General features: G+C 42.1%; 1 protein-coding gene across 4 annotated transcripts in view; it reads left to right on the top strand.

The window, feature by feature from the left end:
* The first annotated feature begins 706 nt into the window (after nt 1-706).
* The window catches only part of WIPF3 (WAS/WASL interacting protein family member 3), an 81,222-nt gene continuing 64,309 nt past the window's right edge, over nt 707-17,619 (top strand). For 2 of the 4 annotated variants that reach the window (XM_067042434.1, XM_067042436.1), the window contains exon 1: nt 708-982. The gene's annotated coding sequence lies outside the window, so the exon portion shown is untranslated. Of the gene's footprint in view, nt 983-17,619 lie in introns of all 4 variants that reach the window. The other 2 variants (XM_067042435.1, XM_059074354.2) reach the window with 2 other exon arrangements.

The raw sequence follows: 17,619 nt of genomic DNA, 5'->3' as shown, positions 1-17,619 counted from the left end.
CTCCACCAGCGAGAATGCGCAGCACGTGGGAGATTCGAAATCCTCACCGAATCTTCACCAACCAATCATGCGCCTAGTGGAATAATACATCCAGCCTCAGACACAATCTTTCTGCATCTTTCCAGGGGTCTGAACGTGAAGTGTGGCAAGGATTTACTGGCCATACCAAGTTCTTTCGGCTCCTTAGACCCTTCAGTTTTCAGACAGTCGGCTCCCTCTCCCCTCCGGCTCCACCTGGGACAATCTACCTCCCCAGGTCACTGCAAGCGGATAATTCATGCACATCCTTCAGTTCTTTTAGCCACAAGCTCCTCCAGAAGCCTTCCCTGACCTCCCCAAGTCTGGATCAGGGCCCCCTCTGTGACCGCTCCCTCTTGGTTCTGCAGTGTAGTTGTCCATTAGTTGGGCACGAGACAATCTCGTTCTCTCTTTTGTCCACACCGCTTATGACGCCGCCTGGAGCATAAGAGGGGCTCAAAATATTTTGGAATAAATTGATGAAGGAGTGGAGTGTCCCCAGCCTGGCGGTGCTGGGCCGGGTGTCGCTCGCATCACAGCCCCTCCTACCTGGGGAACTCCAGCCTTGGGCCCCAAGCTTAGACTCTCCTCAGCTTAGACTTGGGACTCCGTCAGGCAGAGGCGCGCCCGGCGGCTAGGACCCGCCTCCCGGGTTCCAGAGCGACCCCGCCCCCGCCCGGGCCGCGTCCCTGCGCGCGGGCCGGCTGCGGCTCCCCGGCAGGAGCCGGAGGAGCAGGTGGGGGCGACGGCCCCGCCTCCGCGTCCCGGCAGCCCCAGAGCTGGAGGCCGGGGAGTGAGCGGCGCTCACCGAGCGCAGCACCCAGCGCAGCTTGGCCCCAGCGGCGCCGCCTGGAGCACGGACGCTGCGGGACGGAGCCCGGAGCCTAGAGGCGGCGGCGGCGGCGGGGACGGGGACGTCGGCCAGAGACGAATCCTGTCCTGTCCTCGGCACGGCCAGCGGCAGGTAGCGGCTCCGCGCGCGTGCCCGGGTCGGTGCCGGAGGGAGGAGGGACGAGCCGCAGCTGCGGGCGCTCGGGCCGTCCCGGAGCTGAGTGAAACGCCGGCGGGGGCAGGAGTGCTGCGTGCGCGCATGCGGGTGTCCGGTCGCCCCCAGCCCTGGGCGCTGCGCTGCGCTGCCCAGGACCCTGCCGCGCGGCCTCTCCAGGGCCCGGCCGTAACAGAACCGCGGAGGGAACGAGGTCACCGCGGGGTTGCCTGGTGACTTCCCCCGACCCGACTTCTCTCTCCGGAGAGCAGCCCCTGGCGACAAGGCCGCCCGGGCCTGGTCTTCGCCAAGCTCTCCGTTCCTCCCTTCGCCGCTTCACCCCCAGAACAAAAGGCTGGGGTCTCGCTGGGGAGGGGGCTGTCGCGGGATGAGCGGGAGCGAAGTAAAGAGCAGCTGGGAAATTGCAGAACTGAAGGTGGCTTGGGGGGATACAGAAGCCCTCGATGAGGAAGTCAATCTCGGAGATGTAAAGTGACTTACGCAAGGTCACACAGCTCGTGGTGACTGAACTGGGGCCAGAGCTTAGGTCTCGGGACTCCCTTCCCAGTGCTCATCTCCAGGCCCCTGAGGTCAGTGGTCTGTGCTCCAGCGATTTAGATCTGGCCATGCATGGGTTTTAAAGTCTCCTTTGAAGGAATAAGGGAGAAGGTGGCAGAGCCTATTCCCCGCCTCCCTCAGTACACACCGGAGGCGGAGGTGGAGCGGGGGTGCGGGAGCAGGGCTGGCGGAGAGGGCACTCCGAATCTCCGGGTGGGGGCTGGAGGACAGGGAGCCCAGCCCTGTCCCTGTGGGCAGGCGGGCACTGGCTCGCAGGAACAGCGCCTTCTGAGCGTGGCTTGCCAGCCGCGTGGGTATGCCTGCGACGGGAGCCGGGGTGGCGTGGGGACCCAGTGCGCGCTGCTCCCTGGAAAGAAGTTCTATCCCGGGAGAGGCCAGGAGAGCTGTTCTGGCGCGCTGGGACGAGCCGACAACATCCCTGATGCTCGCGCTGTTTTGTGAAGGGCTCTGTTTGGAAGGAAAGTTACTCTGCAGCAGGAAGGTGGGCTGTCATTTTGCCTCTTCGAGCCTGGGGGTGTCCTTGGCTGCAAAATGAGGGCTTTGTTCTGCATAACCTGTGTGATTCAGAAAGTTCGTGCCTCTCTCCTCCTTTACAGAATCTTTATCTCTTTAGAGGGAAGAGAAGTACATTTCTTCTGGTCAGCAGTAGTAGTTATCGCAGGGACTCCAGCCTCCCCTGAAAAAGTTTTTTTTTTTTTTTTTAATTTTAGGCAAAGCTATTAATGGGGACGAAGCTTAGAAGAGGGGTTGGGTTGCCTTTGGGCCTGGTAATGACTTGGACAGAAAAGGAGGCTTCACAGGTGCCGGAAATGCTCCCTACCTCGACATAAGTAGTGGTAACACAGGTGTACACATATAGATATTTGTGAGGTTATTCCCTTGAGATTTGTGCACTTATGCTTTCCCCCAGCAAAAAAGTAAATAAAAATGTAATGCTAAAAATCCACTCATTGTAGTGGCACACAGGTTACTGCAGTTTTCCAGCCAATGAATTTTAGAGATACATTTTAAAACCACAGAAACCAAATCAGAAAAATAAATAAATAAATAAGAACGGGGAGCAAAGAAAGTTTAGCAATAACGGGAAATGAAATACACACTGCAGAGGGCCTTACCAAATGCCTTTATACGAATCACCTCACATGATTCACAGTTCTTTAAGGGCAGTATTGTTATTGTGCCTTTTTTTACAGGCAAGAAAATAGAAAGTCACAGAGGTTAAATGCCTTACTCAGGGGAGCAGGGTTAAGAACCTGGGTACACAGATTTCAAATTCTATACATGCAACCATAAACAAGCAATTTTCGGCCGCCTGAATCAGGGCAGAGCCATCAGGGTGACAGAGACTTGAAGGCTGGCTTCCTGCCGTACCCCCTTTTGGTTCCTTTCCAGGAGCCTCTGTTGTTTTCATATAGTTGTGAGTGTGAGATTGTGTCACAGACTGAAGGTAGCCAGCAGCGGAAGGGATGGAGGAACTGTGTGTGTGTGTCTAAGAACATACAGTTTTAGGAACAGGAGAAAGCCAGCTGGCCCAGCCTGGAAACACTGTTTTTAGGAGATTTATTGTTCAGAAATCATACAGTACAGGTTGTGATTTTGCAGTCACTTAAATACACACACAAAATAAATAATATAACCTAGAAAAGATCTGAGAAATCTAATGTAATTTACTCTAGAGGAGAACATGTAGGATTTTCACTAGGGAAAAACAGTCAACTTTCCTACATTCTAGAATTTATAAATATATGTTTATCAATGCTTATGTTTAAAAAAAACCTACAAAAATAACTCAGCAGAAGGACAGAAATTTGTTTTCCAGCAAACGTGTTGTAAGTATACTTACATTTGGTGCAGAAATATTTGAAACTTTAGGGTACAGGAATATTTTATCTAGAGAGAAATCTGTCCTAAAGTGTGTTCTTCTAGTGATTTTATACTTCTGCCTAAAATTCAGAAGCCGGAGAAGAATCGTGTTTGTTTTACCAGATAATATCACATTGCGGAGTTGAATGTTTGTCTTGTTCTTGGAATTAGAAAGTTTTGGTTTGAAGAAGCCAGATTAAGTGGGGCAGGTAAAGAGGTAGCTGGATGAATCTGCTCAGCTGAGTGCCATCAAGCGTGATTATGCATCACGAAGTTATCTTTAGGCGAGTTTTGCCATGTCACAGTTAGTGTTCTTGCCATCTGGCTGCTGGAATATTTAGAAAGGAATCATAATGTTTGACTGACTCTGCTGAGAGCATGACAAAACAGACTTCGAGAGGGAACTATTAAATATGAGTTAGGGTTGGTGAGAAAATGATTAATTACTTCTTATTTAGCCACCACACAAAACCGAAGAGATGGATGGTTCCCAGCTGATGCGGAGCAGGTGCAGCACATAAGTTTTCTCACTGACTTCAGCCAATAGTGCACTTGAAACTTCCCCTTTGCCATTCTAGTTGGGTATTTCCTTAGGCCTGCCCAAGCAGGAACCCGACCCGTTTTGCAGCAGGGGAATTGTGTGGTGAACTGCCGTGCTGAAGTGCCAAAGAGATAGAGTGAAGCAGAGCAAATGTGGCAAAAATGCCAGGTGGGCATTATGTGGGCCAGGCTCTGTGAAAGATTTTTCAAGTGCATCTTGAAGGAGTATTCACCCTGTGTGGGCGATGTATTCCAGTGAGACACTGAATTTGAGATGGTGGCATCCAGAAAGGAAGTGCCAGGCCTGTCTATGGACTGTAAGCCTGTCAGCTCCTGGAAGTATCTAAGAGGAGGCAGTAGGGAGCTTGTGAGGACTTGGGTCCATGTGTGTGCAGGTGTGTGTCAGAGCAAGGTGCCCAGGCTGTCATCCACTGTGCCTTAAGAGCCAAAGACTACCTCATACTGAATACTTGTTGTGCCTGACTAAGATAAGAGCTTTCTACATATGAAATCAACCCAACAGCCCTATAAGGGAGCTGATTTTTCTTACTCCCATTATCAGATGGACAGAGAAGCCAAGGGTTAAACTGTTCTCAGAATGATCATGCCACACCCTGCCCTGGTCTGCTATCAGCCAACTCATAAGCCCAAGGTGCCCTTACCTGTCTGACTCTCCCTTATTGCACCTGAGCTCCTGGAGGACAGGTACTATATCTTGTTGCATCTTTCTTCCCAGCAGCTGCATCATGGGTGGCATGTGATGAGTAGTGAATGAATGAGTGAGTGAATGAATGAATACCTTCATATATAAAGGTCAAAAGTCAGTTTGGATTAGCTGTCCTTTTGACTTTTACTGTCTCATTCCCCTCTGTTAATATGGGTCATCAGGCATGATTGTATGGGCAAGATGTATAATAGATATCTCCTTTAAAGCTGAAGGATGCTAAGCTCAACCTGTAAGATCAGAAGGCCTCTGCTTCTTTTAGAAATTAAATATTATTATTTCTTCTTTTGTAAAACGGTTGTAATTTGAAACACCTGGGTTGGAATCTTTCCTTCATCATTTATTTGTTGTATGACCTTGGACAGATTACTTCACCTTTCTGTGCCTCAGTTTTCTCATCTGTAAAGTGGGCATAGTAATAATGCTACTTATCTCATATTTAGGGTAAATAACTTAAAATAGGTCCAGTGCCTAGGACAGTGCTTGGTTCATAGTAATGTCCAATAAATTAACTATTTTTAAAATTATTATCATCTGATGCTTTTAAAAATTGTTTGCCTTAAGTGTTTCTGGTTCCATAAAGCATTTGAGGCATAAACAACATAAAATTAATAATGAAACTGGGGTAAAGAGAACACACAGATAAGGAAGCAAGATAAAATTAAAGGTAATTTAGTGAACAAGACTATGTTATAAGGTGCAGGTAATTTCTAGAGATGAGTTTACTATAAGGTTTGGTGTAGTTTCAGGAGATGGGATTAAAAATTTGTCAGAGCTTCCCAGTAACCAAAACAAAGAGGAAAACACAAATAGTTACCCAATCCACAGAGACCATGAGATAAAATGAGATCAGTTACACAGCTTTTCCTGGTTCTGAAACTTGGGATGGCTTTCTCCTGGCGGTTCTTCAAAGCCGTCTCTGTTACCATAGAGATCTAAGTCTTCAACATGGTCCCTGCCATGAAGACAATGGAAGTTTTGTGGTAGAAGTTAATAATAAGCGTTTCTTAGAACGTTATTGACTGCAGTTCCAGAGACATACTCTCAGAGCACAGCCCAATAAAAGCTCTTCTGTGAAGGGCCGGAACACTGTGGTTTGGGGATGTGATATTTCCTTAGCTATGCTTACTGAGTGCCTGGGAGAGTAGAAAGATTCTTCTAAAGATTATAATTCTTGTGAGAGTCAGGTGAACAATCCCATCTTTAAGAACATTTGTTCTGGCTAAAGCTATATAAATGAGCCAGATCAGTTTACTTTATCCAGAAAAAGTCCAAAGGGTGTCATCATGCACATAAACTCATTAATAGATGTGTTCGTGAATTTTCTTAATACTGGTAGTCCCATAATCTCCCTTTAGCTGCAGATTTTATCACACTGTTTGAAAAAAGAAATATCCAGTGCTCTGTACTACCTTTTAAGCCCCTCAATACTTTCAGTACTTCTTGGTATTAAGAATAAATGATATTTGATTTTTAAACTTTTTTTTAGTACTTGAAATAATGGTCATGTCTTTTTAGTCTCATTACATATACATTAGCCCAAATATGATTTGTATCAGTTAGGATTGCATTCAGCTGCCAAAACAAACAAAACAAAAACAATGCACACATCAGAATCTAGCTTAAACAGATACAAGAGTGTCTTGTGGAGCTAGACTCCCAAGAAAGGCAGTCCAGGGGTGATGCAGGAGCTCAAACAGTACTATCAGAGAATCAGCCTTTCCCTGCTTCACCATCTTCACCATGTAGGACATCATCCTAAATCTAGTTGCCTCATGGTCACAAGATGGCTGCTGTATCTCTAGGCTTACATCTTTAGGCAGGAAGAAAGGAAATGTGTAAGTGGCTTAAGAGCGAGGGCCCTTCTATTAGGGAGGTTTTGCCTTTTTAGATAGAAAGTGATGCCCTCCCCAACCACTTCTGATGACATCTCGTTGGCCAGGATGGTGTCACAATGTTGCTCTAAAATGTAAAGAGTCTGAGAAGTCAAATATTTTTAGCTGGGTAAACTGCAGCTACCACCCCTCTCTCTAATTAGGGATTTTGCTCTAAGGAAGAAGAGGAAATGGTTATTGAGTATCAGCCACCTGACATAACTTCCATTATTGGCCATGTCCCTGACTTAATTAGAAATTACAGAAGTGACTCAGTAATTTAAAATGTTATACTTTCCTAGTTTTTCATACAATTAGCATTAGAGGATGAAACACACTGAATTGCCTTATGTAGATTCCTAAACCGCTGTCACCAGCCCTGCTTCTTTTCTAAATTTCAGATCTAAATTTCCGTTTGCCAAAAGGACCTCATATGCTTCAAATTAAACTCACTTCTCCCCGCCCATTCACCACCCCCCAACACCCACACATTTTCTCCTGCCTTCCTTAATTAATATTAGATTGTCTTGGCAAGGAGCCTTGGGGTTGTCCTGGACTCTTCTCCCCACATCCCAGACATCCAAACTGTTATCATCCTTGGCTCTGTCCCATTGCCATTACTCTAATTCAAATAAATATCCATCCTCGCTCATGTGGATCCCCAGATTGGTCTGCCTCTTTGCTGCTTCTTCATTGCCCTATAATTCATTTTCCACACATGCCCCCAGGGTGCTGTATTTAAAACACCAGTGTCTAACATCTCTCCTTTCTTTAGAAGCTTACAAACTAAAGCTCAACCTGGCTCTGTGAGCGCCATGCTTGCTGGGACTGGTTGCCACACACCCCAGACATTCCCATGTGGCAAAGCTTTGCTCACCCCCTCCCCACGCCCTTCAATTATAGAAGACCTGTCTCAGAGGTTTCTTATGCTTTTCATGGTCCATAAGCCATGGGAACAGTTAATTACCTTTTCATTTATGTTTCCAGAACACTTTATATTTCTATTAATATGTTTTGCCCTGGATTCTATTTTGCCTGATATTAATCATGCTGCACCACTTAAAAAAAAAAAAAAACAGCCTTATTGGGGTATAATTCACATACCGTAAAATTCACTCTTTTAAAGTATGCAATTCAGTGATTTTTAGAATACTCACAGAGTCACACAACTATAACCATCATCTTAATTCCAGAACATTTTCATCACCCCAAAAAGAAACCCATTAGCAGTCACTTCCTATTTTATATGTGTGGAATCATGCAGTACGTGACCTTTTGGGACTGGCTTCTTTCACTTAACATAATCTCTTTTGGGTTTATCCATGCTATAGCATCTATCAGTACTTCATTCCTTTAATTAATTAATTAATTAATTAATGGCTGGGTTGGGTCTTCGTTGCTGTGCTCGGGCTTTCTCTAGTTGCATCGAGCGGGGGCTACTCTTCGTTGCGGTGCGCAGGCGGCTTATTGCTGTGGCTCCTCTTGTTGCGGAGCACAGGCTCTAGGTGTGCAGGCTTCAGTAGTTGGGGCACGTGGGCTCAGTACTTGTGGCACACGGGCTCTAGAGCACAGGCTCAGTAGTTGTGGCACACGGGCTTAGTTGCTCCGCGGCATGTGGGATCTTCCCGGACCAGGGCTCGAACCCGTGTCCCCTGCATTGGCAGGCGGATTTTTAACCACTGCGCCACCAGGGAAGTCCCCTTCCTTACTTTTATTGCTGAATAATATTACATTGTATGGCCCATACTACATTTTGTTAATCCACTCATAAGTTGATTGACGTTTGGGTTGTTTCTACAGTTTGGCTATAATGAGCAATGCTACTATAAACATTCATGTATAAGTTTTTGTATTTTCACAAAAACTGTTTTCATTTCTCTGGATAGATACCTTGGAGTGGAATTACTGAGTCTTATGATAATTCTGTTTAACATTTTGAGGAACTTACAAACTCTTCCAAAGTGGCTGCACCATTTTACATTCCTACCAGCAAAGTATGAGGGTTCTATACCAGTTTTTAGTATCTACTTGGGTATTGTTTTCATTGTTTTATTTTCAAAGGTTTAAACATCAATTTTGTTTTAGCTGCGTTTCTAATAAAGGAGATATAGTTAATTTTTAAAGCAATTTGAATATCTCTGTCCTTTAGTAAGAGAAGCTAATTATCTGTGTAACAATAGTTATTGTGATTACTGATCTATTGAAACTTATTTTGTGCTTTTTATATACCATATGCTTTATCATTGCCTCTTTTCTTCTTCTTTTTTTCTGCCTTTTCCTAGCAAAGTGCCTGGCACATAGTAACTTTCAATATATAAGTATTATAAGCTATCATTTGTGGACAGGCGCCATGTATCTATAGATTTATTTATTCATCAAGTATTTATTGATTACCTGCTATTCATGTTTATAGTTTACTCAGTGGCTAGCATAGTGCCTAACATGTAGAAGAAGCTCAGTAAATATTTTCTGCATTGAATAGACTGTGCAAAGTCTGAGATGCTTGTCAGAAGCTGGGTAGGGTAATGGAGAGTGCGGAGGCTTAGGGGCAGCTCACTTGGTTGGATGTGGCTGTGTCACGTCCCAGCTATTTGATCCTGGACTATTACTTTACATCTTTGAGCCTTTGTTTCCTTGTCTGTGAAATGGAGATAATAATATCTTTTGTGCAGAGTTGTTTGGGGGGGATGAAAGATAATTATGTAAATAATCAGAATTGCTAGCACAGGGAATCCACTTAGTACATGTGAACTATTGTTTTTGTTAATGAATTGTTTAACAAAGAGCTCTTCCAGCCACATACATCAGTATGGAATCATCGACCATGTCTGCCCAGGGAATAAACTGATAGTAAAAAATGATGCTGGCTCCTTTGCTATGTGTCTGACATAAATAATTACCAGAGACATTTTTTTCTCCTCATATGGTAGAACCAAGAAAAAGGACCAAAGATGTAATTGTACTTCCTTTTAATGACACAGAAATAGATTTTAAGTCTCCAGTATTCCTTAAAGCTATCGTTTATTCTAATACTCTTCTAAACTTATGAATGAAACGTTTTTTGGCCATTCATCTTGCTCTCCAGTATTTCAGAGGAAGAATAAAGTAGCTTCAGAAATAGGTAAATAACTGCCTAAAACAAGACAAGCAAGCAACATTTTCCCCTACATTTTAACAGCTTTTGCATGACTTTTTTTCTGGTTTTCACCTCTATGTGTATGTCCGAAGGTTTTAGAAATTCACCTGCATACTTTTAGAAGGCAGGCTAAAGCCGATCTGGGTTCATGCCTGGTGTTGTGTGTTCCTGGTGGTCATGGATGGTCAGTGAGTTTTAAGTGATAGTGGTTGACCTGTAGTCATTTTGACATTATCTATATAAATCACATATGCCTAAGAATGATGGGTCAGGATACCTGTCTGTAAGATCTAGGGGCTCATTATTCTGTGGCTGGAGAAAGAAAGCCACCATTGTCATTTCAGACCTGTGCACCCCCTTATGGTGCTCTCTTGTTTTCGCCCATTTGACGAATGACTAGGATCGGTTACGAATGGAACCAACTCACAAATGATTCATGCCTAATGGGGCAATCATGTTTTAAAGCTGTTCCTCATTGTGTAGTAACCATGTATTAACAGAAGAATTAAATCTTAGGGGTTATGGATTGCTTTGAGGAGAATTATTTTACTCTACTCTTGGTTGTTTTCTGAGCCCACTTGGTCAGTTGCCTTTGATGCTTGTGGCTGGCTGCAGGGGATGGTTTCAGCTGTCATGGAAGTCTGCCTGCAAGACCAGCCCAGCGAAACCCATGATCAGGTCTCAGTGCTGTTCTTTGTGGATCCAGCTCACTTAGACCAAATTGTCAACACAAATTTATATTTTTCTTTATTCATTTATTCATTTGTATTTACCTTTTAGATGGAGAGGGGTCTCCCAACTCAGATGATGCAAAGCATTTAAAAAATTACTTCTTCACAATTGTCCCAAGTAAAGAAAGCAATCCAGAACTTTTATTTTTTAAGTAAGTTTTTCAAATGGGTAGTAATGCCCAGGATACATACTTCAAAAAGTGTTAATAAATATATAGTATAAAGTACGTCTTTCTCACACCCCAGTCTCAGGCCACCTGGTTGTTATACATTCTTCCAGAGAGATTTCATACATATATATGCATAAGCAGGTATGGGTATACCTATATTTACATATACCTGTATTTATAGGTATACACATATAATACAAATAAAGGCATATTCATTCTATATACATTTTCTGCTGCCTGCTTTTTTTCACTTAATATAACCTGGAGATCATTCCATATTGGTACATATAGGGCTGCCATATTCCTTTAATGGCTACCTAGTATGCCATTTTAAGGTACAAACTGTAATTTAATAACCAGCTCCCAGTCAGTGGGTTTATAGGTTATTTCCAGCATTTTGCTATTAAAAACAATGCTGCAGTGAATGTCGCTGTATACATTATTTCTCATAAGTGATACACTATGTGATAAGATAAATTCCTAGAATTAGAAAGTATATTTACAATTTTTGATAATTTGCTCATTGCCCTTTACAGAAAGTTGTACTTATTTATATTTCCACCAGTAATTATGAGCATCTGATGCCTTGCACCCTCTCTAATACATATTTGCCAAACTTCTGATCTCTGTCAATCTAAGTGAAAAATTGTATCTTGGTGTGGTTCTGACCTGTATTGTCTCATTATTGATAAGGTTCAGTACCTTGAAATGTGTTTAAATGCCATTTGTATTTCTTTATCTGTGATATGTTTGGCCCATTGTCCATTTTTCTGTTGGGTCATTGCTTTCTTTTCCTGTTAAACAAAGAATTGCTTTATTAATACATACACACAAACTATAAAGTGCTAGGAAATCTAAATATCTAAGTCATAGCAAACAGGTAATCATTTCACAATGTATACATATATCAAATCATTATGTTGTATACCTAAAACTAATACAATGTTGTATGTCAATTATATCTCAATTTTAAAAGATTTTTAAAATAAAGATTTTTTTTTAACCACCTTTTGTCTGCAAGCTATGGAACTTAATATACATATATTATCTCCTGCTTTATCTTCCCTTTTACCTGACAACTTTTGTTAGTTATATCTTTCTATTTTGCCATGATTAATAGTAGTTATAGTCATTTCTGCTACCATAATTTCATAAGCTCTTCAGCCTTGGTTCTATGGTTAATTCAATACTCACTGTCTTTCTTTTTGCCCTAATTTCTCTCTTCAACTCTTAATTGGCTGAAGTTTTTCCTATGGTAGATCTTCAATATAAATTCAGGAAACATAATTCCTGCATGTTTAAAAACATCTGTCATACTTGCTTTTGACCACAGTGACAGTTTGGCTGGGTATAAACTTTTGGATCATACATTGTTCCTCTGGGATACTGTGGCATTTCTAATATGTCTCCAAAACTATATCATTTTTCTTTGGATATCATGTGCCTTTTAATCTATAGAATTAAACCTTAGTTTTGAAAAATTTTCTTAAATTATATATTTGTGATTATGTATTTGAATATTTATTCTCTTCCATTCATTTGTGTCTTTTATTAAGTGAAATATTTATCTTCTTTTGTCTATCTTCCACATTATCATTTTCTCTCTAATACTTTTAAATTCTTTGTCCATTTCTGTTTCATTTTATTTATTTTTCTCAATTCTCCATGGTCCTCAGTGTGTTTTCAACAATACCTGTTTTTCTTTGGGCTCTTTGTAGTGTGCTCTTCATTTTTTTTAATGGAAGTATAGTTGATTTACAATGTTGTGTTAGTTTCAGGTATTCAGCAAAGTGATTCAGTATGTTCATTGATATATATATATATATGCATATATATATTCTTTTTCAAATTCTTTTCCATTATAGGTTATGAAAAGATATTGAATATAGCTCTCTGTGCTTTATAGTAGGACATTGTTTGGTCTTCATTTTTCTCTTTCACATCTCCCACATTATATTTCATCTCCTACTGCCTTGCTACATCTTCTCAGAGTCCTTATATTTTTCCTTTGAGTCCTTAATTTAAAGGGATAACTATTTCATAAAATTTTTTCAGTTAATAATTTTATGCCTTGTCACTGTTTTCATCTGCTTCACAGCAGTATATTTTCTGATAAGTGTTTTTCATCTATCGTCTGTCCTTTGTCCTGTTCCATTTCCCACTTTTTTTTTCTAGTTTTCTTGTATAGATCGTGTGCTGGTTCTCTTCACCGTTTCTTTTTATTTAGTATTCATCTTAGAATGAGTTGAATTCTTCTTAGACCAGCTATTTGCAGGAGATTTGTTTAAGGAAAAGATCAGGGCAGGTTCTAGACCAGGGAGAGTTCTCTTTGGGTCAGAGAAATGCTCCTTGTGACAGAGAGAGAGAGAGAGAGAGAGAGAGAGAGAGAGAGAGAGAGGAGAGAGAGAGAGGGGGAGAGGGAGAGGGAGAGGGAGGAAGAGAGGAAGAGAGGAAGAGAAAGTGAGAGGCTTTAGGCTGCTCATGATTTACTCTCTCCCTCACCCTTCCTCATTTCTAGCCATGCACCCGCTGGAATGGCTTGTCTTTGCCTCCTTCCCTGCTCCCCGGTGTGTCTAGGGTCCAGGGTCGCTCCTGTGCCCTCCTACACACCCTTTTCCATTACTCTAAACAAGTGTTGGTGGGGCTTCCTTACTGAGGAGCCAGAGCTTCGTATTTTGGAGAATGACTCTGTGTGGACTTTGTCTGAGGTCTGCAGCCACAGGCCTACTCTCTACAACACCTTACCTAGACCCTGTATTTGATCGTCCTGGGCAGCAGGCAGCCCTGTCTCAGTTATTGAAATTCAGGGTTGCAGAAATCTAGTTTTTACTCTCTGCAATTGAGTTTATATTTCTGAGATTCCCTTTCCTTCCTATTTTGAAATGGTTTCCAAGAAAAGGAAAGAACAGAGATATTTTCACTCCACCATCTGAAAACCAGAAGACCTCCTTGAACTCAACTTTATTTTGAAAAGTGTGTTCTAATTTAAAATACTAAAGCCTCTGCTGTCCCTTAGGACAAGCATTTCCATTTCCAGGAAGCCACCATATCCTTAATTTTAAATATTACATTTGAAAGAACTTTGCTTTTTGGAGAGGTTCATAAACTATTTTTGATTTGTTTAATACTTATCTCAAAGCAATACTCATTTGGTCCTCACACTTATGCAAATCAGGAAAGAAGGAACATGCTTTACTTTTTTATAGATGGAGAAATAGATGACCATTAAAACCAGAACTAGAGACCAGTTCTCTCAACTGTCAAACTAGTCCTCTTTGATGACAGCGTTTCTAACATGCCAGGTGAAGCTTTTCTAGTGAGCACTGGAAGCTTTGAGAATCCCACATCCAGAATACATTTTATTCCCACACTGATAATAAGGCCTACAGTTGGACAGGAATTTCTCCTGCACTTTTCCTCCCTTCCTATTTTAGTTGGTAATATTTTTCTTTAAATATCATTAAGATAATTATTTAATCTGTTGACACACAATTTACATAATATGCTGCTGCCAAGGTGTGTCTCCATCTTTTTTTTTTTTTTCTTTTTGGTATGCGGGCCTCTCACTGCTGCGGCCTCTCCCGTTGCGGAGCACAGGCTCCGGATGCACAGGCCCAATGGCCATGGCCCACGAGCCCAGCCGCTCTGCAGCACGTGGGATCCTCCCGGACCGGGGCATGAACCCACGTCCCCTGCATCAGCAGGACTCTCAACCACTGCACCACCAGGGAAGCCCTTTTGTGTGTGTGTGTGTGTGTGTGTGTGTGTGTGTGTGTGTGTGTGTCTCCATCTTTTGCTTGAGTAGTTGGCATGACCCCTGATATATATGTTTTCTATTTCTTCCCCATGGCGACGGCAAAGCAACAGTATTTGACACTACCTTTGGCCTTAGCAATACCAAGATACCTAAGACACAGGTCCTATCTTTGAACCTTTGAGGAGCCCGTGGTCCAGTGAAGGGAGACACACAGTGCCGTAATAAAATTGCGAACAAAGTACTATAGGAGGAGTTAGCTTTGGTGAAGGGAGAAGAAAATCTGTGCAGAGAAGTTGGCACCTGACTGTGTTTCAAAGGATTGGTAGAAATTTTCCAGGTGGTGAAGACCATCACATGCAGCCTGCATAGCATGGACAAAGGCACAGAAATATAAAGAAAAGGTATGTAAGAAAACGTCACAAGTGTGGTGTGGACAGAGGATAGGATGCATAGAATAGAGTGGAGGATGAAATGGAGAACTTGACTCCATGACGAAGAGCCTTTAGGAAAGGAGTATATGTGTACTACAGGGAGTGAAGCCCTGTAGTCTGAGAGGTAAGACCTCCAGTCAGTGTATCAGGCTTGGCTGTCAGTGAACTGTGCTTGCTGCCACGGACAGAATGTGCCTGGTGACAGAGCTGAGGATGCCTCCTTGCCACAGGTTGTTTGAGATTCTAGTGAACTTCAAACTGGACAGGGAACTGGAGGCACCAGAACTTGGGCCAGCCATCCTGATCTGGCCCAGGCTGGCACAGTATCCCTACTGTGAAAATACTGAAACTAAAATCTAAAGTCTCAGAAGTGAAACTAGAAAAGAAAGAATTTGTCTTGTACACTTGTTCCCAGTGCCCCCTCCAGTCTGAACATTATTTCCTCAGTGATTCTCAGGACAGCATTTTTAGGAGTATTCACAATCCTAAGTGCAAAATGACCACCTTAGCCTTAGAAAGGAAAAAAAAAATGCCCTCCTTATAAAATCCAACATCATAAAATAAAGAGGTGGTAATTTATTTTATAAAATGACATTATTTTATAGCATTGATTATGGGTTTCCACTGAATAATAAACTCCTTTTGTATGCTTAAAGCATACCTCGATTTTTCCAAAATTAGAGATGCCATTTTTCAGAAGCATAGCTGTTATGTAAAATGAGACTTACTTATAAATGTGTGATTAGTATCATGTATTTTTAAAATATTTTTTAAAATATTTTTTTGATGTGGACCATTTTTAAAGTCTTTATTAGATTTGTTACAATATTGCTTCTGTTTTATGCTTTGGTTTTTCGGCTGTGAGGTATGTGGTATCTTAGCTCCCTGACCAGGGATGGAACCCACACCCACTACATTGGAAGGCAAAGTCTTAACCACTGGACCACCAGGGAAGTCCCCCTATCATGTCTTTTTTTTTTTTTTTAATCATATCTTTTTAATAAGCCTCGTTCTTCTTTTAGCTAATTCAAAGGCAGAAAAAAAAAGACAGGAAATCAATATTTTCTCCTTTAACTCTTGGGAAACACACACACAACGATTTTTATGGCATTTAGCCATAATTTATTTTATTTTTGGCTGCGTTGGGTCTTAGTTGCAGCATGCAGGATCTTTGTTGTGGCATGAGGGTTCTTTCGTTGCATTGCACGGGCTTCTCTTTAGTTGTGGTGTGCAGGCTCCAGGGCGCGTGGGCTCTCTAGTTGAGGCATGTGAACTCAGTAGTTGTGGTGCGCTGGCTTAGTTCTCCCACAGCATGTGGGATCTTAGTTCCCTGACCAGGGGTTGAACCCGTGTCCCCTGCATTGTAAGGTGCATTCTTTACCACTGGACAACCAGGGAAGTCCATAATTAAAATGCTTGAGTCAATGATAAATATTATCAATATCACTATTTATATCTTTTCACCTAATACTGTTCAAATATTATAATGAATTCAGTGATCTGGGAACAGATTTGCATTTCAATAAGAGTCTTATAAAAGGAAACCAATTTCTGAGCTCATTGTAGGTGTGACTTAGTAGCTTCCATATTAGATTGTGGTTAAAATGTATCTTTGTTTTAGAACACACATGGACAATCTTCATAAATCCTTTAAGCATTTCAGCAGATAATTAACTATCATATCTGGTCAGGCCTGAGCAGATTCAGCTTCAGGAGCTGCTGTCGAGGCTGGTGTATCTCAGGTGTGGGAAACCCTTCATATCACCTGTGGGAGAGGTGAATGGGCACTCAGCTCAGTTTCTGTTTCCCTTGTGTGTCAATTCCAGTCCTAAGTACAGTGTGCCATTTTCATGGACCCAGACTGCTGAAATTAAAAGGATCTACAGAAAAAAGAACCTTCTCAGTAGAGGACAAAACTTCCGACTGTATGGGGCAGGGCATTTCATCATCCTGGTTGTTCTAGAACAGGGCTTTTCAAACTTCAGTGGGCACAAAAATCAGTTGCTGACAAGAGACTCCCAAAGTTTCTGATTCAGTAGGTCTGGGGTGGAGACTGTGCCTTTCTTACAAGCTTCCACATTCTAGAGGTACTCAAGGTATGGATTCACACCAACAGTGTTGGCCTCGCCCGGGAGCTTGTTAGAAATGCAGGATCTCAGGCCCCACCCTAGAGCTACTGAATCAGAATCTGCATTTTAACAGGACCCCTTGGGTGATTCATCCTCCATTAAAATTGGGGAAACACTGCTCTAGATCACTGTTCCCCAAAGCACCAAGGTTTAAGTATCACTATGGAAACCTGAAATAAGTTTAGATGGTACATAGATGAACATTTTATTTTAATAATCGTTAAGTTGATTTTTGTTATTACCATCTATTTATGGCAAATAATATTGGTTTTCCATTTATGGTAATAATTTAAAGTTTCTTTCACAAAATAAACAATTTTAAAGTAAGTTCAGGTGGTATGTGGATGTGACAAAAACTATAAAAAGTCGTATGTTTACAAGTGACTTAAGTTAACATGGTGCTTAAGAGCATGGACTCTGGAGCCAGACACCCCACATTTGAATGCCTGCTCCTCCAGTAATTCACTGTGTGACTTTGGGCAAGTTTCTTAACCTCAGTGGGCCTTGGTTTCCTCGTCTGAAGAATGGTGATAATAGTATCTATCTGATTGGGATATTGTGGGGCTTCAATACGTTCATATATGAAAAGTTCTAAGGATAGTGCCTGACACATCGCAAGGGCTGTATCAGGGCTAACTTACCTTACTATAATCTAGAACACAAATGTTCAAAGACTTTTTTA

The sequence above is a fragment of the Kogia breviceps genome, chromosome 9, assembly GCF_026419965.1.
Source record: "Kogia breviceps isolate mKogBre1 chromosome 9, mKogBre1 haplotype 1, whole genome shotgun sequence".
NCBI classification, from domain to species: Eukaryota; Metazoa; Chordata; class Mammalia; order Artiodactyla; family Physeteridae; genus Kogia; species Kogia breviceps.
This window is presented reverse-complemented; position numbering and strand designations above follow the sequence as displayed.